Consider the following 27,500-nt stretch of genomic DNA (forward strand, 5'->3'; position numbering starts at 1 on the left):
CTATAATGTGCTTTGCTTTGATGCACTAAATGCTGTTTTGCTTGAATGTGCGCTGCTGAAATCGGAGTGCGTCTGATATACTTCGCAACTTTTCGTACTCTGTGTATAATCTACACACTTAAAAGTAGAGAGGACAAACGAAAGAAAGAGACACTCAACACAATGATAATTATGTTATCATTTAAAATATTTTGATTCGGCTCCATGCATTTTAAAATTTCGTAGGCTCGTCTGTCAAAACTAATTGGTACCCTAAACGTGGAGCCGAGTCAAACTGTTATTAAATAATAATATACCTAAACATATGTGTGTTGGAGGATCTACACAAACACGCCCACATACACACACATATACGCGCACACATATACACATACACGCGAACACACATCGTTACTATTTTGATGTAGGCTGACGCATATTGTTATTGAATCATCTATCAGCAATGGCGGATTTAGGTGGTGTTTGGCCTCACCCTGTATGATAATCGACAAGAAGTCTGTCTTAACATTAGCCGCATTACTCTGAACCCTGTCACTTCCATTTCGCAGTTAACAAGGACTGAAATGGATATGAACAGAGTTCATTATAGAATAAAAAACAGAATTAAAGGGGAAAAAAGAACACAGATAAAACGATTTAAGTCATCGAGTGTCAGGCTCATTTCAATTTAACTTGGATAATTCAAGAATTATCATGTAATGCATATCTGATTATCGATTTTACCAACTTCGGTAATTTCTAAGAAATTGTGTTTATTTTGGAAGAATACAATGGTAAATGCTATTGTGGAAACAACTTTCTTTCTTGAGAAACATTCTTTCCTAACATGCTATCGTTATTTTGTAGCTTTTTTCCTAATCCATTTATTTCCTCTTCAAAGGGTAATTTACCTCTTTTGGTTCGGTGCAATACCGAAGTTTGGTAGAAGAAATACTGAAGTTTGTTAGAAGCAAAACCAAAATTCACTGTCTTTCGAGATGAGTTAGAATATCTTACACATTTAGTTTCACTAATCTACTCTTCTTTTATTGAAACCACTTGACTTGTGTTCGTTACAAGCAAGTACATCCCACAAACGACTAATTGGCTGAATCGCTAAAGCGTCGTACAAATTACTTTCTGGTAACCATTCTAACTGTCTTTGCTCTGAGTTCACATCCCTTCAAAGCCAATTTTGTTTTTCATCATTTTGGGATCGATAAATAAAGTACCAGTCCCGGGTTAATCTTCCCCACCTCTTTTACTTTCTTTCTTTCTGTCTAACTTTCTGGAATAAAATTGGTAGTGATCAGACTTGGAAAAGAATGGTCTCAGCCAAACCTTGAAGAGTTCATGACATGCGCTACGCCACTACGGTACTCCATCGAGGAATTAAGAGTCGACAGCAGAACAAGACCGCGAAGTTCCTTGTAAGAATAAATACCTTTTGTATCTTTTAGAACAGTTAGGAATGTCGGGAATACAGTGCTACATACACAAGAAGGTTGAATTGAATGACCGGCATTATTTAGTTTCGGACTTCCGAGTTGAAAGCTGTAGAGGAACGTTTTGTCATTCTTGTTTTTGTGATCGATAAAATAAACATGGCATATACGTATAAAGGGGACATATCAGTCAAATATGTTGGGGGACCTAGTCATTTTTTAATGAAAGACTCAAACTTATTCTCTCGGTCTCTTTTGCCGAACCGCTATATTACAGGGATGTAACCAAACTAACACCTGTTGTCAAACGGTGGAGGGATGAGAAACACAGACCTAAAAACACACACACACATACACACGATCACACACACACACGCACGCACGCACACACACACGCACACACACACACACACACACACACACATAAATATACGATAGGCTTCCACACTGTTTCCGTCTACCACATTCACTCCCAAGGCATCGGTCGGCCCTGGAGTTTAGAAGACACCCAGAACGGGGTGCAGTGAGACTGAACTTGATACCGCATGACTGCAAATCGATTTTCTTCACCAAACAGTCATGCCTACAAACGAACTTCCGTCAAATGTCTTGTCTTTACGTCAGCCTTCACACAGAAGCCGAAACAATATACACAATATGTTATTAAAGTTATATTAATTGCGGCTCAAACAGAGGTCCTCTCTAAACTAACAGAGCGTATTTTCTTGTTTCATTCATTTCCAAATTGTATTTCTGTCTATTAGAACCTCAAACATCATCCATCTTAACTCTTGGTTGGTTGATTCACAAAACCCAAAAGCAAACTTAAAAAAAAACAAAAACAAACGCAATGAAACATATAAACCAAGAGACGAGAAACACAAATGTATGATTCCTTGCTAATCGGTCCGTTGCCACGAGACGGACTCTTACCAAACAGATCGTTTATATCAATGTGCCAATGTTTACAGCCTTAATTGTGTCTACTAAATTGCAACGCTTTGCAATGTCTACCGAAACTGCAATATTTTGCAACGTTGTCACTTTGGTTTCTGATATGATATTTACGTCATCATAGCAGCAGAAACTGCAGCAACAGCAGCAAGTAGACTAATATTAGCAAGCATGTGTCAGAAACTATTTGGCTTCGATAATGTTAATGTATAATCTAAAGCTTGTTTTAGTCTTGACTGTTATTAATTCTTGCAGTTATTATGTGTTCAATACTATATTTGATGCTGTCGTCTGCTCAATGTTCCTTCATACTATCGCGCTGATGCCATCTTTGTTACCGTAGTTATTGTGTTAGCTTTCTGATTATTTGTTGATTTTTATCAACCTTATCTTCATGCCTGCTGTTGGTATCAAATTTGTTCTTATTGCTGTTGCTGTTGCCATAATAGCGGTAGCGGCAGTGGCGGCTGCGGTGGCGGCGGCGGTGGCGGCTGCGGTGGCGGCGGCAGTGGCGGCGGCAGTGGCGGCTGCGGTGGCGGCGGCAGTGGCAGCTGCGGTGGTGGCTGCGGTGGCGGCTGCGGTGGCGGCGGCGGTGGCGGCGGCGGTGGCGGTGGCAGTGGCGGCTGCGGTGGCGGCGGCAGTGGCGGCTGCGGTGGCGGCGGCAGTGGCGGCTGCGGTGGCGGCGGCAGTGGCGGCTGCGGTGGCGGCGGCAGTGTTCAGGTAGGGTGGTGGTGGTGGTGGTTGAAACGAATAATTTTATTACATATTATTATTGCAGTTGTTAAGGGGGAGAGCTGACAGAATCGTTTGCATGCCGGACGAAATGCTTAGCGGCATGTCGTCCATGTAAATGTTCTGAGTTCACATTCCGCCAAGGTCGACTTTGCCTTTCATACTTTCGGGGGGTCGATAAATTAAGTACCAGTGAGACACTGGGGTCGATGCAATCGACTAGTTCCCGACCCCGACCCCCACCAAAATAAAATTCATGCCTTGCGCCTTTAGTAGAAAAGATTATTGCAGTCGTTGCTGCGGTTTTTTTTCGACGTTATAACGGATATGGGCGAATGATTAAATAGTTCCCTTTGCAACCACTTGGTCCCAGGTTCGATCCCACAGCATGACACCTTGGGCGTGTTATTTTTATTTCTATAACTCCGGATTGACCCGTATCTTGAAAGCGAAATTGGGTGGTCGAAAACTATGGAAGCCCCTCCAGCGGATATTTGTAATTCGAAGGGTACAACTTTGTTCCATGAGCTCCACGCTGATTCATTCTAGAAATTACATTGATGATACGTGTCTGAGGAATACTCGGCCCTTTGCACATAAATTCAGCCATTGTTGTTGTTTTTGCGACAGTATTACCGATATGGCCGAATGATTAAAAAGTTGGAGTTTCAACCACCAGCTCGCAGATTCGCTCAGATAATGTGGCATCTTAGGCAAATGCCATTTTCGATTACCTTCGGTAGAACCATACATTATGACTGAAATTATTTTCATGGAAACTGTATGGAAGCTTGTCACGTGTCTTCTACCAGTAAATTAAAAGGTACAGTTTTGTTAAATACTGTGTCATGCTGATTCTACCCGGAAATTATGTTAAGTGTCACGTGTCTGTGGAATACTCGACCACTTACATGTTAATTCAGGGAAAGGTAATTTAGGTGATCGAGCACTGTTTCGTTCACTCGCAGGGGTTGACCTGGGTTGACCCGGGTTGACATCAGTTACAATCTCTGTAGCTTGAGGGTTTACAAACGCTGTAATTAAATTCATGATGATAGACGTAATATAAGGAGAACTAAACAATTGATTCTGTAATGAATGTATATGTCAAGTAGATCAATAAATATTAATAAACAAAGACTGATTGATTGATTGATTGATTTCTTATTTAACGAGGCGTGTTAGTAGATGATTAGAAGTTGTTCATGAATGGAATATATTTAGTCTGTGGTGAAGAAAACCTAACCGTTTTTATGTAATTTTCGGTCGCCGCTTATAAAATACTTCCATGGGAATTCATCACAGGGAGTTATTGATACGATATTAGACTTGGTTTTTATTAAACAAGTTTTTACAAGAAGAGAAGGAAAAAAAAAGACTATTAAAAGAATAAAGATCATACTATCGAGGAAACAAAGAAAAAGGGGAAAAAGGTGGGGCAAGCAGCAGGAGATGGAGGAAGGAACAAATGGCGTGTTTAGCTGCGCCTCGTCAAGCCGCAGAGAATGGCAAGTGGTACTCATTGCAGTAGCGAACCCACTTCGCGGGATTCATTTCCCTGACAGGCCGCAGTAATCTTGATTTTGTGGAGGAAATCGGCAACGGGAGGAGGGATCTGAGAACACCTGGTGCCTCGATGGCGACCAGCACAAATTGATATTTATATTAAGTATATAGATGAAGGGGACCAGTTGGCAGAATCATTAACACGCCGGGCGAAATGCTTAGCGGCATTTCGTCTGTCTTTACGTTCTGAGTTCAAATTCCGCCGTGGTCGACTTTGCGTTTCATCCTTTCGGGGTCGATAAATTAAGTACCAGTTACGTACTGGGGTCGATCTAATCGACTAGGCCTTGTTTCTAGAGTAGAAAAGGATATTAAATATGGATGAAGGTGACCATCTGGCACAATCTTTAACACGCCGGACATAAAATGTTCAGCGGCATTTCGCTCTTCGTTACTTTCTGAGTTCAAACTCAGCCGAGGTCAACTTTGCCTTTCATCCTTTCCAAGTCGATAAAATAAGTACCAGTCATGTACCGGGGTCGATGTAACTGACTTACTCTCCGCCCCTACCACCGAAATTTCTGGCGTTGTGCCAAAATTAGAAACCTATATTAAATATGGATGAAGGCGACCAACTGGCAGAATCGTTAGCACACTGGGCAAAATGCTCAACGGTATCTCAGCCGTCGCTACATCCTGAGTTCAAATTCTGTCGAGGTCGACTTTGTATTTCAACCCATCGGGGTTGATAAAATAAGTACCAGTTGAGTACTGGGGTCGATGTGATCAACGTAACCACTACCCAGAAATTGCTGGCCTTGTGCCAAAACTTCGAAACCGATATTAAATAAGGAATAACAACAGAAATCGTAGTTTGCAGTGTATCACTGGGTCTATTGACATTCCGTGTTCAAATCTCGCCTCATCACGGTTTCCATGGATTAAATCTTGTGAAGTTTCTGTTCAGTATTCTTATATTCTTGTAATTGTTTCAGTCATTAGACTGCGGCCATGATGGGGCAACGCTTTAAAGAATTTTAGTCGAATGAATCGGCTCCAAGATGTACTCTATTGGTATCTGTTGCCAAACCGCTAAGTTACGGGGATGTTAGCACACCAGCACAGGTTGTCAAGCGGTGATGGGAAAAGGGAACACAGGTATAAACACAAACACACACTTATATATGTATACGACAGGCTTCTTTTAGTTTCCGTCTACCAAATCTACTCACAAGGCTTTGGTCGGCCCGAGGCTATAGTAGAGGACATTTAATCAAGGTACCATGCAGTGGAACTGAACTCAGAATCCTGAGGTTGAGAAGCAAACTTCTTATGACACAGCCATGTCTGGGACTATGTACTTAGCATTTCTGATTAGCTTATATCCTTCAGACTAACTGATAATAATAATAATAATAATAATAATAATAATAATAATAATAATAATAATAATAATAATAATAATAATAGTCCGTGTAATTTCAAACAACCACACTGTCTCGAACTATACCAAGGCTGCTCTTTTATGTTTTTCTTAAATAGCGGTCATGTTGTAGTTGAGTCTATCTATCTATCTATCTATCTATCTATCTATCTATCTATCTATCTATCTATCTCTCTATCTCTCTATCTATCTATCTATCTATCTATCTATCTATCTATCTCTCTATCTATCTATCTATCTATCTATCTATCTATCTATCTATCTATCTATCATATATCTATCTACCTATATATATATATATATATATATATATATATATATATATATAAATATATATATATAGATAGATGTGATGCCAGCGTGGTAGCATCATTCAAAAGCTAGAATCACGCAAAGCGCATTGTGACCAGCGATATATAACAACATGCAATCGTGTGGTCGCTCACGTGATAAATAAATATGTGTGTGTGCACGCGCGTGCATGTGTGTGTAGGCGCACACATGTCTGTTTGTCCCCATCACATCTTCAGCAAAAGAGACTAATGGAATAAGTATTAGTCTTTAGGGGAAAGAGTAGTGGAGTCCTTTCGTCCGACTGAAATCCTTGCAGGCGGTGCTCCAGCATGGCCGCAGTCTATTGCCTGAAACATGTGAAAGATAAAAGATCAAAAATCTATGTAGACACACACATACACAAACACAGGCACACACACACACTCACACACACATGAACACACACACATACACGCACACATACACACAATACTCACACACACATACGCGCGCGCGCACATACGCGCGCCTACATACACGCATACACGCACACATACACACATACAGCAAACATACATACACACATATACACACACATACACGCACACACCCACATAGACACACACACGCATACACGCGAACACACACATACACGCACGCACACATACACGCACACATACACAGACATACACGCACACATACATACACATATACATACATACACACACACATACACGGACACATATACACATACACACACATACACACATACACTCATACACGCACACATATACACACACACGTACATACACACACAGGCATATTTTATTTACACACAAATCTATATTTCCGATGTATGTGTGCATGTGTGTATATGCTGATTGTATGCATGTATATATGTATGTATGTATGCATGTATGCATGTATGTATGTATGTGTATGTGCGTGCATGTGCATGTGTGTATGCGTGCGTACGCGCGTGCATGTCTATTCTTTCGTACAGGGAGACATATTTGTAGGTATAAAATATATTCGCACGTTTGATTAGAAAAGAATCTTGCTAAAATGTCACAACTGATTTATCTCATTAGTTTATCAATTTTATTTTATCGCAATTACATAGTTTTACATATTCTTCGCAATGTATGGAAGAACGATCTCCTGTGGTGTTTAGAAGAGACATCGCTTTAACCCTTTAACATATACGTTGCTTTACAGTTCTTACGGTGCCAAAAAAAAAAAAAAAGCTGTGTGGACCTGTATGTCAAAGAATAGACTCAACGTTACCTCTGCATGTCGTAAGAGCAGACTAAAAAGGCTGAGGCGGGATTTGTACTTTGACCTCATAAAAACCCTCACCAGCAACGACTGCCCCAAACAGACCCATTGGGCGGAGTGGTGCAGAGGCGTCATACGCCGGAAGTGGTAGGTGGATGCAAACAAATGGCAGCAGCAGTGACGCGCTGTTACAGCGCATGCTCCCGTACTACTACTACTACTACCACCACCACCACCATCACCACCATCACCACAACCACCACCACCACCACCACCACCACCACCTCCACCACCACCACTACTACTACTACTACTACTACTACTACTACTACTACTACTACTATTTACCGTCACCGGTTTTATTGTCTATTTCCATCGTACTAAGTTTGTGTCTCTTGTGCCTAAATTTGAAGTCTTTATCGATTAATTAGAGAACGAAACTCGCGCTTGTAATTCCTGTTTGACACAGAAAAGTATACATAGACATACTTCTATTCTCGGAACAGTACGTTATTTCATTCTTCAAAAATTTTACATTAGATTGTGTGTGTGTGTGTGTGTGTGTGTGTGTGTGTGTGTGTGTGTGTGTGTGTGTGTGTGTGTGTGTGTGTGTGTGTACATATGTATTGCCTACTTACATTATTTTGTGAACTCGTAAAAAAAATCTCATTGCAAAGAGCTGACACACTTGATTACTAGGTTTTTATATACTGGGCTAAACTTTGAAATTCGACCTTTACATTGTCAAAACAAGATTAAATCGAATAAAACCAAAAATTGCTGGCACATCCGTTGATCAAAAGTGTTCCTACACCTACATACATCCTTATTTGGGACCACTAAAAGACAATCCCATGACCTGAACCTGACACGCCTAACCAGACACACCTGTTTACAAAGTTGTAAATGCATGAATAAATTTAAAAAGAAAAACTCCAAATTTAATCAACAGATATATCTCCAAAACCCCTCTCTATTACAATCCATACTACAATCTAATTAACACTGTGCTCAAATCAACATACCCAAGGAAAATTTTAAGTCAACAGACATTATATAAACAAAGATTAACTTCAATGCATAGCAGTCCGACGATGGCTTACCTTACTAAAACTTCGAAGTCCCTGTTAATGATATTCTTGTTTAAGAATAATGAATTTATGCTCTACAAAAGTATAGAGTATCTCTTCAGATTAACGTAAAATTATTTTTATTATATATGTGAGAAAGAGAGAGAGAGAGAGAGAGAGAGAGTGTGTGTGTATGTGTGTACATATGTATATATATATGTATACGGGTATATATATGTATATATATACATGCATACATACATGCATATTACGTACATACATACATACATACATACATGCATATTACGTACATACATACATTTACATTTGGCTACATAATTCTGTTACGAATCAAATCGTTGCTTTTTTTTTTACTCTTTATTAAGCGTTCGTAACCGCTTGTTTAATCGTGTCGAAACCATATTAATTAAAGAAACACAAAACAGCAGTGATTAGAATAAAGCTGCCAACGTTTATATTCAACATGGCCACGCTAATCAAACGTGGAGGACCTTCGCTGCGATAATTGTCTCGGAAGAGAAATTCAACCGAGTTCGATGTGTTTTCGCAAACATTGTCTATACAGAGAATTTCTCTTCCGAAACAATTATTACAATGGTCTTTCCACGTCTCTGCGTTAAATCATATATCTACACAGTTTTATTGCGAAATCATTTTTGCCTCACCATTTTGTTTGTTATTGGAGACATAAAGAGGCTCTACTGACTGCGGGAAATAAAAGAAGGAAACGTAGGTACAAATGACTGACTACCAGAGCCTGGCTCTCCGTCGGTTACCTCGATAACTCTTCCATATGATTTGATCACCGAAACATCCAGCTCGTGAAATTAACGTGCAAGTGGCTGAGTACTCCAGAGAAGCGCTTACCCTTCATGTGACTCTCAGGGAGATTCAGCGTAAGACTGTGACAAGGCCATCCTTTCGAATTACAGGTACTACTCATTTTATGTTTGCTAAGTGAACTGGAGCAACGTGAAATAAAGTGTCTTGCTCAAGGACTCAATGCGCCGCCAGTAATCGAACTCACAACATTACAGTCATGAGCTGAATACCCTAATCACTGAGCCACGTACCTTCACAACTGTAAAATAAAGAAAACAATAAATAAAATATAACGAATAAAAATAATGAAAAAATATGAAAAAGAAAATTGCATTAAAATCTACTTTTTTATTTCTTTGTTGCTTATTTCTATTTCTCAGATTTATTGTCAACCATTGGTGGAGAGATTCTAGAAAATTCGCTTATCAAATCATTCTTGAGACAAGTAGATTGCACTTGAATTCAGTTTAATCAAGGACTGTTCCTCTTCTCCTGTCAGGAGCAAAGTTCAGGTACGGCGTAATACATGGCATCAACTTTCATAGAACCATCTTCAGCAAAGAATTTGTGAAACCATCGTTTTATTTATCAGTTCCAGAAAATAGCCAAGTTTATCAGCTCGCTGCTTTCTTTTAGCAAGACTCAGGTCCATCCTCAGAAGCTATGTTCTTTTCTAATCTAGGCAAAAGGCCAGAAATGTACCGCTAAGCATTTCGTCTGGAAATCTAACAATTCTTCCAGCTCGCCGTCCTCACAAGCCATATTGCATACACCAGTATCCAGTAGGGAACACAGATAACACAGTACCACAGCAATGGATTTGAAGTCACGATTGGTCAATTTATTCCTGCAAGAAGCAATTATAGAAATGGTTGATGTTTTATGTCATACTACTGAAACGACGTCGCCAGTTGATGACGAATGTTTATGAAGTTTCGTATGGAAACTCCCGATGCAATCAAGAATAATGCATAAATATCTCAAGTTCGAGGTTCCCCTGCTGTCCACCAAAAAGGATTATAGAAAAGGTGGTGAAAGGCTGATAACATTGACTTGGTGGTGACATATAATTATGGAATATAAATGAACTATCAAAATCTAAGTCCTCTAACAGGTAGAAGTCAGCAGCCCCGGTGCTGCAGTGTTAAAGTGACAACTCCGCTAAACATGGAATGATTCCAGGATGAAATATGATCGGTTGTCCAGAATTGTGTTGCTGGTGAACGCTCTCAACTAGCCACAGTGGCAGGTAAAAACCAACGAAATGGCACAAAGGCTCACCCATGAAATACCTTTGGCCTGTCACAGTAACCAGGTCTCGCGACTGGATGTTTATCATAACATCCAATTAAGAGTTCTGACGAGACGTCATTCGCCATTTTTCTTCCATATGGCTGACATTGGAGATTGCAAATGAAGGAAGGGCCATGGCACAAAAGCGTCAAATCTAAAACAATCCGATTCATAGTACACAGCACTTGAATATTTTATAAATATATTTAAATATGAACCACTTGCAAAAAATATTCTTTTCTACTCTTGGCACAAGGCCAGAAATTTTGGGGGAAGCGTACCAGTCGATTAGAACGACACCAGTATGCAACTTGTATTTAATTTATCGACCCCGAAAGGATGTATGTCGATCTCCGCAGAATTTGAACTCAGAACGCAAAGATAGACTAAATACCTATTTCTTTACTGCCCACAAGGGGCTATACACAGAGGGGACAAACAAAGACAGACAAACGATTAACTCGATTATATCGACCCCAGTGCGTAACTGGTACTTATTTAATCGACCCCGAAAGGATGAAAGGCAAAGTCGACCTCGGCGGAATTTGAACTCAGAACGTAACGACAGACTAAATACAGTTAAGCATTTCGCCCGGCGTGCTATCGTATCCGCCAGCAGAATATATTACATTCACTCTTCCGGTTGGAACCTAATACTAAGATGTCAAAGATATGATTTTTAAATGAGGAATTTTAATAAATTACAGTGACGACTAAGAGATATGGACGAGAAACTCTGTGTGAGGTGTATGCGTGAACGAGAGGAAGAATTGATGTGAGAGAGTGGGGGAAGGGCAAAGATTAACACTCCATTACATATATCAGTCTTTCATTGTCTCTTTCTCAGAATCATGTTTCGCTCCTGCACAATTCTTGATTGCATTTGGACAGCTGGATCTCCCAAAGAAATTTGGGAAAAGTTCTTTAAAAATAGCGTGATTGTTTCAAAACAATTTGATCGACTTTTATACATGCATGCATACATACGTACAGACACATCCGCACACATACAGACACACATGCACGGACACACGCATGCACACATATATGTCTGTAATTGTATGTTTGTATGTATGTATGTATGTATATAGGTATGTGTGTATGTTTGTATGTATCTATATATGTATGTATGTATGTGTGTGGGTATGTATGTTTGTATGTATCTGTGTATAAGCATGCATATAGGTATACATACATGTATGTACGTCTGCATGTAGGTATGTATGTTTGTATGCATATGTATGTATGTATGTATGCATGTATGTACGTGTATATGTATGTATACATATATCTTTACAAATGGTCCAAAGTGGAAGAAGATAAAGGAATAAATAATAGCGTGTGAATATTGGATTAAAAACTCTCCGAATAGAAAAAGTTGAAGGCTATTATTTATAGCTTTATCTGCTTCGAGTATCATCGTTTAAAAGACAAGATAAAAATTATACTACGTTGTCATGAAGTTTCTAAATCCTTTTGACGTCAACAATGTTGCTTGTGTGTATGTGTGTGTGTGTGTGTGCGTGTTTTGTGTGTGTGTGTGTGTGTGTGTGTGTGCGCGTGTGTGCGTGTGTGTGTGTGTGCTTTGTGTGTATGGGTGTGTCTGTGTTTGTTATGCGTATGTATATGTAAATATTTGTGAGCATGTATCTAGGTATATATATATAAATGAATCTATCTATCTATCTATCTATCTATACACACACACATTCATGCATATCTATATATGTATGGAGAGAGAGAGAGTGAGAGAGAGAGAGAGAGATAGTTAGATAGATAGGTAGATAGATAGATAGATAGATAGATAGATAGATAGAGATGTACATATACATACATACACACATTCACACACACACACGTGTGTGTGTGTGTGTGTGTGTGCGCGCGCGCGTGTGTAAAATATGCATATTACATATATGTAATAAATATATATTTTGCATAAAACTATATCATGAATATATATTTTATGTATGAATATAGCTATTAAATATGATATATGTTTATTACATGTATGCATATTATATATATTATAAAGATATATATTTTTTCATATACTTATATCTATAGCAATATATATATGTATATATATATATATATATATATATATATATATATATATATATATATATATATACATATATATACATATATACATATATACACGTATACATGTATATATATATATATATATATATATATATATATATATATATATATATATATATATATATATATATATATATATATATATATATATATATATATATACATATATATATATATATTGTTATAGATATAAGTATATGAAAAAATATATATTTATATATATGCATATACATATAACAATATATAAATGCTTATATATACATACATATATATATATATATATATATATATATATATATATATATATATATATATATATATATATAAGGTTTTTAACTTTTAAATTTTCATATTCAAAAGAGACAGAGACTTCAAACTCGATATATCGATTTATTAACATTTCTGTGCCAAACTTATCCAGTGACTGGTCCATTGGATTTAGATATATATATATGCATATATATGCATATATATATATATATATATGCATATATATATATATATATATATATATATATATATATATATATATATATATATATATATATATATATATATATATTTACATATGTTTATATACCACCGTTTGCTCTCTCATTCTGTAAACCAGAGAATGCCATTCATAGGCAAACAAGCGCATCCAGACTGAATTTCGTAGATCTATATTGGAAAGTGTTTTAATCTATACTACATTGATAAAAAAAAATACCGATGATTTATAGGTAAGCACCATAAGAGACACGAAGATCGTGTGAAGTCCGTGTTTCTCCACAAAGAGCAGATGATAATGACACAAGTGAAGACGGAATTTCCGTTACGAAGAAGCAAAATCTTGTCTCAGCTTCATTTTATCGAGAGCATAACCTTGTAACCTTTGCAGTTTAGCCTTCATCATAGATGTTCTCCCGTTAAAAGTACATGTAAAAATAACGCGGGCTTTCGAACGCAAAACATGCCAGCCTTGTTATCTTATAAACATTGTCTTTAGTATTCCAATAGTCAGAAAATATTTCTTTATTAATGTTGATTCGTTCACAGTTTATGCATAATTTCTTTTACATTAGTTTCTGACAGTCCCTGAAGAATTGGTATTTGTATGCAAATTTGCAAAACGACACTTTGTATTAAGATGCAAATATCTCATACAGATGCTTTACGAAAATTATCGAAGTGGAATTTATGTATGTATGTATCTATGTATGTATGTAAGTATGTATGTGTGTGTGTTTGTAGTGTGTGCATGTGTGCATGTATGTATATATATTTATAGGTATGTATGCATATATATGGGTATATATATATATGTGTGTGTGTGTGTGTGTGATATTTACAACAAATATCTATTTGTTGCATTCATGTTGAGACAAACACACGCATACACACACACAGGCACACACGTAATACATACACACACACAGGCACCCACGTAATACATACACACACATATATGTATCAAGAAGGAAGAAATGTTGGTATAATTTATTCACCATTACACGTGTTTCATTTGTTAATAGTAGTTACAAAATAGTAACTACAAGAGAAATATGTAAGCTACCTCCTATTACCTTTATATAATATATATATAAAATACACATTAAGTACAGGATATCACCAACGAGTGATAAATACGTAAACACACGCGAGATTACATTATTTACATTATTTACATTTGACGGATATTTGTCCTTCTTGTTTGTTGTTAACACATACTCTCCAGAACCAGGTGTCTTGAGGAAATTTCGAACCTAGATAGATCGATAGATAGATAGATAGATAGATAGATAGAAACTGCTGGTGAAGGAAATGAAATAGGCAGTTTCGAACTACATATGTTTCAAATGTTCCTCGTCGGCTACTTTTCTACCTGTTGCTGTTGCTTATATATATATATATATATATATATATATATATATATATATATATATATATATATATATATATATATATATATATATATATATATATATATATATATATATATATATATATATATATATATATAGATATATAGATATATATATATATATACATACATATATATACGGGTTAGCCGCTGGAATAACCGTCTAAGGGATAAGAATATCCATTTTGCTACCCAAAAATAACTGTAGCGAAGATTAGCCACACACCTACACACTTTCAGAAATCAAACTAAGATTAGCTCGACTGGATTAAGGAGATATATTTGGGAGCTTATGGATAAAAATATTGGTTTTGATATAGAATGGAAATTCCTTGCCACCTTACCTTCATACAATGTAAAACATAAGAAATGCCACTTGTGCATCAATGAAGAATTTTTCATTTTAAAGGCCAGACTCCCACCACTCAACGCAAGGGAAGAGCGAAATCGCCTGCCTGCATAAGAGTAAATTTGCTTTCTCGAGATATAAATAATTTAATTTGTCCTTAATCGAAAGACATCTATTTTTATTGTATTTGTGTGACACTGTTCCTTTTTGTCCGTCCTTGTGTTTGTTTACATTCGCTGCTTTCGTCCAAGGTATCTAATGCTCTTAGCTTAGTTTTCCCTTGGGGCTGGCCAGATTGGAACAATATCGAGAATAACCAACCGAAATTGCAAGGATCATCTGGATCTCGACTGAGGAAAGGAAACTCCGAATGACCTGTCCTTGTTTCCTTGTATCGTCTCTCTGGATATTTTGTCGCTTTCTTGTATCACCTAACTGTCTATTTTTTTGCGTCCTTGTCCCATTCTGTATTATTTATACATATATATATAGCGGCGTACGTACACCTTCTGTCATATATATATATATATATATATATATATATATATATATATATATATATATATATATATATATATATATATATATATATATATATATATATATATATATATATATATACAGACACATATATGTATATACCGTACCTTGATATTATCTGACCTGTGTTCCCCGTTGTAAAACTATTGGCATGTGCAATATAGCTTGTGATGTTTTAAGTCTTAGAATTCAAATGGTAAAAGACGTGTGTACTGGTCGCAAATGCAGCAAGTGCATTTATACCCATAGGCCATGTTATATATAGAAATGTACATGCATATATATATAGAGACACGCAAACATATTCCCATAGAAATATCAGAGTAATTTGTTTATGTGTCTATTAACACACACACACATACATACAAACACAAACACACATACATATTATATAGAGATATATACATTACAAAACTTAGACCAAATTAATGAATGCGTGTGGTAGGAGTTACCAATCTATTCTAAACTGAATTTTTATTCGTTCAATATTTTGAACTTCCTGTTTCAACGAAAATAAAAAATAACCTGAGACAGGATATCCGGTGTGATGGCAGAGCGGATCCGCTGTTTTGAATATATATGAATAATAAATACGTAAATATATCTACATTATTTACATTTGACGGATATTCGTCCTCATCTTGTTTGTTGTTAACACAACGTTTCGGCTGATATACCCTCCAGCCTTCGTCAGGTGTCTTGGGGAAATTTCGAACCTGGGTTCTCATTCCTATCGATGTTACTATTATTATTATTATATTATTATTATTATTAATCAGGTCGCTGCCGTGAATCGAACTCGGAACCTTGGGGTTAGTAGCCCGCGATCTTAACCACTACGCCATATGCCCGTGGGCAATTATGGGGTGAATTTTAAGGCTTATAAATCTATTATTTTTCTATCCTTCCTCAATACCGGTTCCCATATGCTATTTATATCTGCACTCGGTCTGCTTAGGAGGTTGTTGTGTCCTAGCATATGTGCTGCTTCTTTTAGTTTTCGTATTTTCCAGTGTCGTTCCCTGTCTATATATATATCGACAAGGAGATGGTTTAGCTATGGGTTCGTCATTATCACCGATAATAGCCAATATATACATGGAATACTTCGAGAATTTGGCTTTAGGATCAACACCACTAAAACCAAGCCTATGGCTGCGATACGTTGATGACACCTTTATTCTCTGGCCCCACCAGCAAGATGTCCAAATGCTGTTAGATCATGTGAACTCAATAAATTCATCCATACAGTTCACCATGGAAAAGGAACAGAACAATCAGCTGGCATTCCTGGACGTATTAATAAGACGCACCGAGTATGGATTCAGGACATCCGTATATCGCAAGCCGACCTTCACTGGACGATACCTCACGTCTACTCACTTCATTGAGCACAGCGTTCGTATTTCCCACTTTAAATCGTCATTATTATTATTACTATTATTATTTTTTTTTCTTTCTTCAAATTTTCTTCCATTTCTCGCCGAGTATTTTCCGTACACCTAGGACAGAGAAGCTCATTGTATGCATTCCCAGTTTACACACGTAAAATATGTATTTAAAAAAAATTATAAATAAATAACTTCATGACTGGATGTTGTTTTCACAGCGATAGTACTCTTTTCAGTACAGGAGTCGTTCCAGTTAACACGATTTTTTGCACTTCTTGTTGGGATGGTAAGCCTGGTATCATTTTCATATAAGTTTCAGTACCTTCTTTTATCATTCCTAGAGATCCTACAATCACTGGTACGGTAGTCGCCTTGAGGTGCCACATCTTTTTCAATTTCTATCAGCAAGTCTTTATATTTAGTGATCTTGTCAAATTCTTTCGCCGCTATATTGTGATCGCAATGAATACTCATATCAATTAATAAACACACTTTTTTTTCTGATCTTTCATAACAATATCCGGTTTATTAGCTTTTATAGTTTTGTTGGTATGTACGTGGAAATCCCAGATAATCGACACATTTTCTCCGTTAGTCACAGTTTCAGGATGGTGTTTGTACCATTTATCAGCAGTTTTGATTTTATAATGCCGATATATTGTCCTGTGTAAACACTGGCCGACTCTGTCATGTCTTGTTTTATATTCTACAGGGGCTAAGATTCTACACCCTGAGATTATTTGGTCTATAGTTTCAATCTCATCGCTACAAAATCGGCATTTTGGGTCAGCTCCATTTTTTATCACATTGGCTTGGTAGTTCCGGGTTAATAAGCTTTGGTGTTGAGCAGCTAATATATATATATATATATATATATATATATATATGGTCGGCCATATATATATATATATATATATATATATATATATACATATATATATATATATATATATATATATATATACGACGGAGTATCTTTCCGTTTCCGTCTACCAAATCCACTCACAAGGATTTGGTCGGCCAGCGTTTATAGTAAAAGATACTTGCCCAAGATGCCACGCGGTGGGACTGAACCTGGAACCATGTGTTTGAGAAGCAAGCTTCTTACCACACAACCCCACGCCTTATATATCTATTATGTATTCGTAGATATCCACATATACAAGTTTATGCATGTTTCTGTATGTTTGTGATAATTGGTTGATGCACCTTTGTTCCTACGCGCGGTCGATGAGGGCGAGCAGAAAATGTAAAAGACAAGGCAGATTTGTAGAATCTGCTATTGAACGCAGAGGTTATTTGAGCGCAAACTCTGTCGACCATTTAGGAATAAAAGAGACTGCTTTAGAAATAATTATCAAACGATGTCAGCGTTTCCTATATTAACTATTAGAACGATGTTTTACTAGATAATAAACGCCAAAACTTTGATGATATTCTCGCCATTACATGGCATCGATGGCCTTATCAAAAGCCATCATATTTGGCAAAAACCCCATATCATTTACTGTGAGCAAATATTTTGAACGTAAACTTTCGTCGACCAATAATTGTCGTTGTTGATTTTGTTGTTGTTGCTGTCGTTTTCGATGTCGTTCACGTGTTGTCTTTATTATGTTATAATTGCCTCCTCCCCATCTGCCAAACATGTGAGATCAGTACAGACTCGGAAATTGACCCCTAAAACTTTGCCCATTAAAATGTTTGATTCGGAGCCAAGAAATGTCGTTGAAAGAAGTTTGGCTGTGGAACGTTCTTTATTAACCCTGCACCCCCCCCCCTCTCTCTCTCTCTCAATATATATATATATATATATATATATATATATATATATATATATATATGCGCATATATATATATATATATATATATATATATATATATATATATATATATATATATATATATATATATATATGTACATATGCATATATACACACACGCACTTTTATGTATGTATATATATATATATGTATATATATATATATATATATATATATATATATATATATATATATATATGTGTGTGTGTGTGTGTGTGTGTGTGTGTGTGTAGGTACGTATGTAGGAATGCATGTATATCATTTACAAAATCATTGTTCCAATTACTAAAATCTGTGATTTTAATTAACTGAAATTTTTCGCTAACGACGTTAAATCTGCTATTGACAGCCTTTCTGTAAACACACACAGACATAAATATAAATTTATTTATTAATATATATATAAATGTGTGTATGTATATGTATCTGTGTGTGCGTATGCAAGTATGTACATATAACTTTTATCCTGTATGTTTTCGTTGTTTCAGTCAATTGGCTGAGGCCGTTTATATATGTATATATATACAGGCTTCGCTATATGTAACTATATATTTTCTTTTGCTTGTAACTTTGTTGATACTTATTCGTCGTGTGTGTGTGTGTGTGTGTGTGTGTGTGTGTGTGTGTGTGTGTGTGTGTGTGTTTGCATGTATGTATGTATGTATGCATGTGTTTATGTATGTGTCAGTGTTTGTCCCACCCCCTCACCATCGCCAGAAGACTTCGGTAGAATTAGCACCAGGCTTACAAATAATAAGTCCAGGGATTGATTTCTTCGATCGGAAGATGGTGCTCCGGCATGGCCACAATGAAATGACTGAAACGAGTAAAAGAATAAATGAATAAAAGAATTTGATGAAATATCTTTGCGGCTATTAAGTTGATATTTGAAACAGAGATTAACATGGAATTTTGATGAAAGGCTATAATTTAGATCACTTTAAAACAAAAATTTTGTGTTACAGAACCAAAGGCAGTTTCAGGCACAATGATCTCAAAAATGTTCAGCCATTTAGTTGTCATACCACTTTGAAATACACTCCTCTGTTTCAAGTAATTTTCAAAGGAATGAAGAATTTATTAAAATCAATTAAATTTGTCGTTATTAAACCTGTGTTTGGAACATAAATTAGTATATAATTTTGATAGAAGTTTTTAATTCAAATCCCTTTCACCATTTTGTTACCGTATTTCTATTAAAATACTCTGCCTTTGTTTCATCTAATTACTTTTTTAATTTAATGTAGAATTTAGTAAAATATGTATCACTATTAAACCGGTTTTTGGAACATAAATTAACATGATTTTTATGGAATGTCTTCAATTCAGTCACTTTAAAACAGAAAATTTGTATCAGAAAACAAAGGCGGTTTGAGACAGATTGGTATCAAAAACGTTAATGTCCGTCAATGCTGGTTTGGATATCTCTGAAGGGAAAATATTTAAATGACAAACTTAATTGAGAGGAAGCGGAACTTTGTGACGGTCAGAATTTTGCCAGAACATGTGTTAGTGACATGTGGGAAACAGAAAAGAACTGATTTCTGCTCGGAAATGAAACTACATTAATGTCTTTCTTACTGAAGAGCTACTTATTGCTTTAGGCTGGTTCTCTCTTATACAACTATTAAATGTTGAGACCTCTGTCTCTCTCTTTTTCTATTCTCTCCCTCTCTCTATTTCTCTCGATCTTTTTCTCTCTTTCCGTCTCCCTCCTCCTTTCTTTCTCTCACTTTCTCCCTTTCAAACGGTTTTGTCTAAAACGTTAGACTTCACTTCTTCCTCACGGCATAATGTTTAATCTAGTTTGAACTTTTTCTCTACGTAGATATCATCAATAGTTTCCTCTGATTCTAATGGTTTGCTATAGAATATTGATTTGAGTTGAATATTGATTTCATTTGAATAAATTCAATGTATGGTGGAACAGAAGAAAGTAAAGGTTGTGACTCGCATGCACATCTAAACGGTTGTTGCTGTTAATTGTGATGATGATGGTGATGATATTGCATTTTGGTTTCTTGTTAATCATAATCAAAGAGCCATATCCTCATAAGGCGTTCCGGTTGTACCAATCGAGAAGACTTATGATCATAAGACACTCCAACCGTGCCTATTAAAACTGTAGAATCAAAATGTTTTCAAACGTTTATCATCACCCATTGTCTCTACTTATTCGCAATACTTGACGAGGGTCTCAACGCAATAAAAACATAAAACAGGAGTAATGAATCAATGTATTTCATTGAGTGATTATCTACAGCCAACGGGGGAGCCTGCTAATCTTACCATGATTAGAAACCAAATCTTTCTCAAATTACATGCCATTTTCGAAAAAAAATATTGAAATGTCAATTTAGATCCACTACATATAAGAAACAAACAGGCCAGTGGCCATATCTGGAACGCTTTAATAATAAAGTGACTAATCTGCAGCTAAACAGCAACAATAAACTTCTCGTTTAGCAATGTAAGTCCCAGGGTCCACTCCAACGCTTGCATTTTATTTTACATTAGTATAACATCAGGTTTGTTTCCATTTGGATAATTATTGTCGAGAATCAACTCCACAAATCTATCATATTTTGGACATACTATGCGCCACAAGTCAATACGAAGACCATTCTGGTGTGGAAGAGAGAAAAAGGCTGTCAAAGATGTAAATGGTATGACAGCATCAAAGAATGGACTGCAAACAAGAGCCTGGATGATTGTATGTATCACACCACAGTATAGAGGGAACTAGTGAATCTTAGCAGCTCAAGATGAACATTAGGCTAGTAAAGGCTAAATTTTGGAAGAGGATCTCTGTTTTTTTGTTTTTTTTTTTGTTAATGGAGTCATCCAATCCATTGTTTCTTGCATATATGGATATGAAGATACGCGAGCTGAATGTCAGCCACTGATTTGATTTCATTGTTCTAATTTTATCAACTTAAAATGGTCAACATGACCGACTACTTCGACAGTGTCTCTTATAAACAAGTGTTAGACTACTACTACTACCACCATCACCACCATTTGGACCCAGAACGTAGCGACGGGCGAAATACCGTTAAGCATTTTTTCCAGCGTGCTAACGATTCTTTCTATTAAGTGCACAAGGCCTGAAATTTGGGAGGAGGGGACCAGTCGATTAGGTCAACCCCATTACACAACTGACACTTAATATATCAACCCTAAAAGGATGAAAGGCAATGTCGACCTCGGCGGGATTTGAACTCAGACGGGTGAAATACCGCCAAGCATTTCGTCCAGCGTGCTGACGATTCTGCCAGCCGGCCACCTTCTTCTGCATGATAATAATATTTATAATAATTTTTGTTATTGCTGTAATTCTAATTATATCTTTTGATTTATAAATACAATTGTTATTTAGATTTATTGGACACTTTTTCGCAGAAGGCATAATCTAATTTCTTCGTTAGCTGAGTCGTCAACGATAATAATCAGATGATAATTATTGTAAATTTGAGCGGCCTGCTACTGGCCTATGTAGGCGAGAATCGATTCAGTAAAACGGCCAAAATTGAGTTATGCAGTTCTGATGGCAGTGTGCTGAAGAAAGAGTAAATATTCAATATAGCAATGAGAAGCGTTCTTGCTTTAAAGGGATGAAAGATATAAATATATATTATCTTGTTACGCCATAACTAACGTTCCTCACTTTTGACCCTTTTTTCGGTCAACGAGTTTAAATTTGTATTCGATATTTGATTTGAAAATTAATAAAACCATCTTCTACTTGCTACAGTATTTAGACTGCAGCCATGCTGATGCACCGCCTTGAATAATTTTTCAGTCGAATGAATCGATCCCAACACTTATTTTATCTGTTAAGCTCGAACTGCTAAGTTACGGACACGGACACACGCACACACACACACACACACACACACACACACACACACACACACACACACACACACACACATGGCAAGCTCCTTTCAATTTCCGTTTACCACTCACAAGACTTTGGTAGAACCGAGTATATGTTACAATACACCTGTCCAAAGTTCGATGCAGTGGGATTGAATCCGGAACTATGTCCTTTTCCGGGGTAGCGAGCAGCTACGTCGTCACATTCTCTTGGATTTCCTTGTTGTCTTGAAATCTTGTTGCGCACTCCACTGCAAAAACTCAGTCTTGGTTCCAGGCTCATAAGGCATAGACTTATAATATGTCAACTGTTATTACTGTTTTCAAAGATATCCCGCGTCTTTTGAGACGACCGCGCTCTACAAACTTTACTCCCAAGCTATAAACACCAGAAGTGAGCAAGAATGTCATAACTTAGTGAGCATGCGCGACAGAGTTCATGACCAATCTGTGCCAAGTGGCTTCACTCTGCGTCTTTAGCTCCGTTGCTATAGTAACAGCCCCAATAATTTTCGATCAGAGCTCGTAGATAACGTATTTTGCTTAGATGTTATCTAGTTTTTGACCCTTCTACCAGTGAACTTAAATAAATAAATAAATAAATAAAACAATGTTTATTCAAACAAAGAAGAAAAAAACCTAAATTATCAAATGATGTTGAAAATTTTAGTAGCAACACCCTCATGAAACGTCAGTACAGCATAAAGATTAGATTGTGATTTTAAAAAATCACATTTGAAATCTAAATTTTAAAATTAATTCACCGCGTAGTCTAGTCACGTGTAAAATTGGTTATAATGTCAGGAAGATATGGCACAGAACCAAATTCGAAGCTACTGGCCTGTGGTATTTCAGATAAGGTTTTTGCATTCAATTTGCGGGTCAATAAACTTTTTGGTATTTGGCCAGAGATGACAAAAATCCGCCGGGATTATATCTGATCAGCAACGTTGTTTTAATGGTCGACATTAATATGATTTTTCAATGTTGCATTGAACATAAATCTACTTCTTCTTCATATTAAACAATCGAAGCTGTCTATATCTATCCATTTATCTATGTCGCTATCGATCTATCGCAATCTCTCTAACTACCTATCTATCTATCCATCCATCCATCCATTCATCTATATATCTATTTATATATATGTGTGTGTGTGGGTGTGTGCGTGTGTGCGCGCGCGTTTGTGAGTGTGTGTATATATATGCATATATATATGCATGTATGTATGTATGTATGTATGTATCTATCTATCTATCTATCTATCTATCTATCTATCTATATATATATATATATATATATATATATATATATATTTCTTAAACAAGAATATCCCTGAGAGTGACTTCGCAGTTTTGGACCAGTTAAGCCGTCATCACACGGCCGAAACTTCGAAGTCACTGTCAATAGAACCCTCGTTTAAGAATAATAAATTTGTACGCCCTACAAAAGTATTAGAGTTACGCACCGGATTGATGTAAATTTGTCATAACCGAACATAAAAACGAGCATTCATATATATATATAATTCTTTGTTCTATTTTTTTACTTGTTTCAGCCATTTGACTGCGGCCATGCTGAAGCATCACCTTTTCTGGCTCTATATTGATAATGAACCCTCCCTTCTTTTTCACCCTCCCTTCTTTTTCACCCTCACCCCACCTCCATTGTATTTATTTCCCACCTATTTGTAATTACACAGCTATCCAATCATTGTATCTTCCTATTTAGCTTATTAATTTGATTTTATTAACTATTACTTATATATTTGTATTTTTATTTATTTATGTATTTATTTACATTGCTTATTTTTTAAAACCATTATACGCAGTTATATTCATTATTTTAAACATTTATACACCTTATAAGTACATTTTATCCTCATTATACAATGTACCCATCTCACAGTATAGTAACTAAAATTAGTCTTATCTTTATCGCTTTATTATCTTTATTTATTTAATATTTATTATTCATCATTCAATGGTTATTTATATATCCATTTAACTATTTACTTATTGAGCTAAAATATATATACATAAATATTAATCTTATTCACTTATTTTTAATGTCTAATTTATCTTAATTTAATTCTTCTACATTACTACCTTGACCCAAAATTATTTCCATATATTGAACAATACATATAAACCGAAACTACTTCGTCTCGTTGTTAATAAGTTTATTAACCTCTTTATTTATTTATATTAATAACAAACTATAGTTCAATAGTAAACATGGCATTTTCTCCCATAAACTATAACTTAACTATATTATTTCTCATATACGAACTTCCAGTTTGTATTATATAGCTCTTCCTCCGTTATTCTTCTCTACCCCTCCCTCTTGTTATTTATTTTTTCTCTCCAAACAAAATTTTTAAGCCAACCTCATTAAAAAGAATTATTAACGAATTCTGACATATTGACCCTTTTTATGCCTTTATTTGAAAACTTTGATGTACTTCCTCGTTATTTTATAATTTTAAAATTTTCGCCTAAATTATTATCCCCTTCATCACTCTCTCGTCACTTCCTTCCATACTAGATTCTTCTGTTTCCGTTACCTAGGCTTACTAAGTAGAACGCTGTTATTTGAAAATTTTGACCAATGGATTTTTGTTTATGCTTTCATATTTCATTTGATCAATTCAACATAAATTTTAGGGGTGTTAGTATATTTTTACTTATTTATTTATTTGCTTACTTACTCATTACCATATTGGTTTAGTATGTGATCCTATCTCCATTAAACACTATTGAACTAAATATATCTCTAAGCGTGACTATATATAATATACTTCTAAGTCTTTATATGTTTTAGGTTACAATATACTTTATATATTAATTTCACACACATTTTTTAGTACGTCTTTTTCCCACAATTAATTATTCATATTTACTATACATATGCGCATAAACTTATGTTTATATTTGCGTAATAACAAATTCTCATTTGCCTACTCACTAATCTATTTTATTCTATTCTATTATATGCTTGTTGCACTTTTGTTTTATCTCTGTATATATAAATTATGTATTTTATTTATATATGAGGGTGAGTCAAAAAGTAATGCTATTTTGTTTAGGACAGGCATAATTACCAACACAGCAACATATATCATACATAACAATGAAGCTTATTATGAATTTAATGTTTTTCCTTTAGCAAGAAATCGACCAGAATGACACCTTGAGCATCCCAAATGACAGTCGCCATGATTTTTCCAGCTGACCTTTGCGTCTTGAACTTTTTCGGTGGTGGTGACGTAGAGTGGCACCATTCCATGGACTGCCTCTTTGATTCCGGTTCATAATGATTAACCCAGGTTTCATCACCTGTTACGAGCCTTCGAAAGACGGTGTTGTCTTTTGACTTTCTAGTGAAGAAGTGGCTCAAAGAACAGTCAACAGAATTTTACGGGCCAGGGATACATGCTCTCATTCAAAGGTGGAACATTGCTATTGAGAGAAACAGTGACTATGTTGAGAAGTAGGGATGTGATCCACAGAGGACCAGCTTCTTTTTGATGTATGATACATGTTCCTGTATTGGTAATTATACTTGTCCTAAACAAAATGACATCACTTTTTGACTCACCCCCGTATCAAAAATATTTTTTTTGACTCACCCACACACTTTTTGACTCACCCACACTCAAAAATATATTTTTCACCTATTACCCTTCTTACATTTATTTTATTCATACATACACCTTAATTACTTAAATAAATACAAACTATTTTTATGTATATTCACCCTAATTCTTCTATTCATAATTATTTATTGGTTTATGATATCACTAACTAACATACTGCTTACTTTATAATATTCATAACTACCGATAATATATTACTGCCTATATTTTTATAACCACATTCATAATTACTTTTGTTTATGCTTTAGAGATATATATTTTATTACTATACCTTATTCTTTATCTTTATTCTCATTTTTATAATAACTTCGATAAATACACTTCCTCTCTTTACCCTTTGTAAGGTTTCTACCAAGCTCTTTCTACAAAACATTTATCAGTGAGTGGATTGGTTCTCTACACTCAACACACAGTAATATGGAAAAATAAAGGTATATCCTTTTCCAACTCCAATGAACTTCAACTTTAAAATGTTTTTAATTATATTAATTAATTTCTAAAATCTTGAATAGAAACAGCTGTCAGAGATGATGTCAAATTTTGTAATTAATAAATAATTATTAATTTAATTATCTCTATTTTCTCATTTTCTTAAGAATATATATAAATATATAATTGGGTTTACCCAATTACCTTACAGTTGAATATCAAATGTAATATTGAATACTTTTTGTAGTAGGTAATAAACCAGTTTATTCATTGGATTTTATTATCCCTTAATGAGGTTTTTAACATTTAATTGAACATGTGTATATATATATATATATATATATATATATATATATATATATATAGCGAGAGAGAGAGAGAGAGAGAGAGAGAGAGAGAGAGAAAGAAAGATAGATAGACAGATAGATAGATAGATACATACATACATTCATATATACATAAATATATATATATGCATATATCAACATATACACATAATACTTATGTATATATGTATATAATATATATACATACATACATACATACATAAATATATATATATATGTGTGTGTGTGTGTATGTATGAATGATGTCTGATCAATAAC

The sequence above is a fragment of the Octopus bimaculoides genome, chromosome 6 (genome assembly GCF_046866305.1).
Source record: "Octopus bimaculoides isolate indiv1 chromosome 6, ASM4686630v1, whole genome shotgun sequence".
Taxonomy (NCBI): Eukaryota; Metazoa; Mollusca; class Cephalopoda; order Octopoda; family Octopodidae; genus Octopus; species Octopus bimaculoides.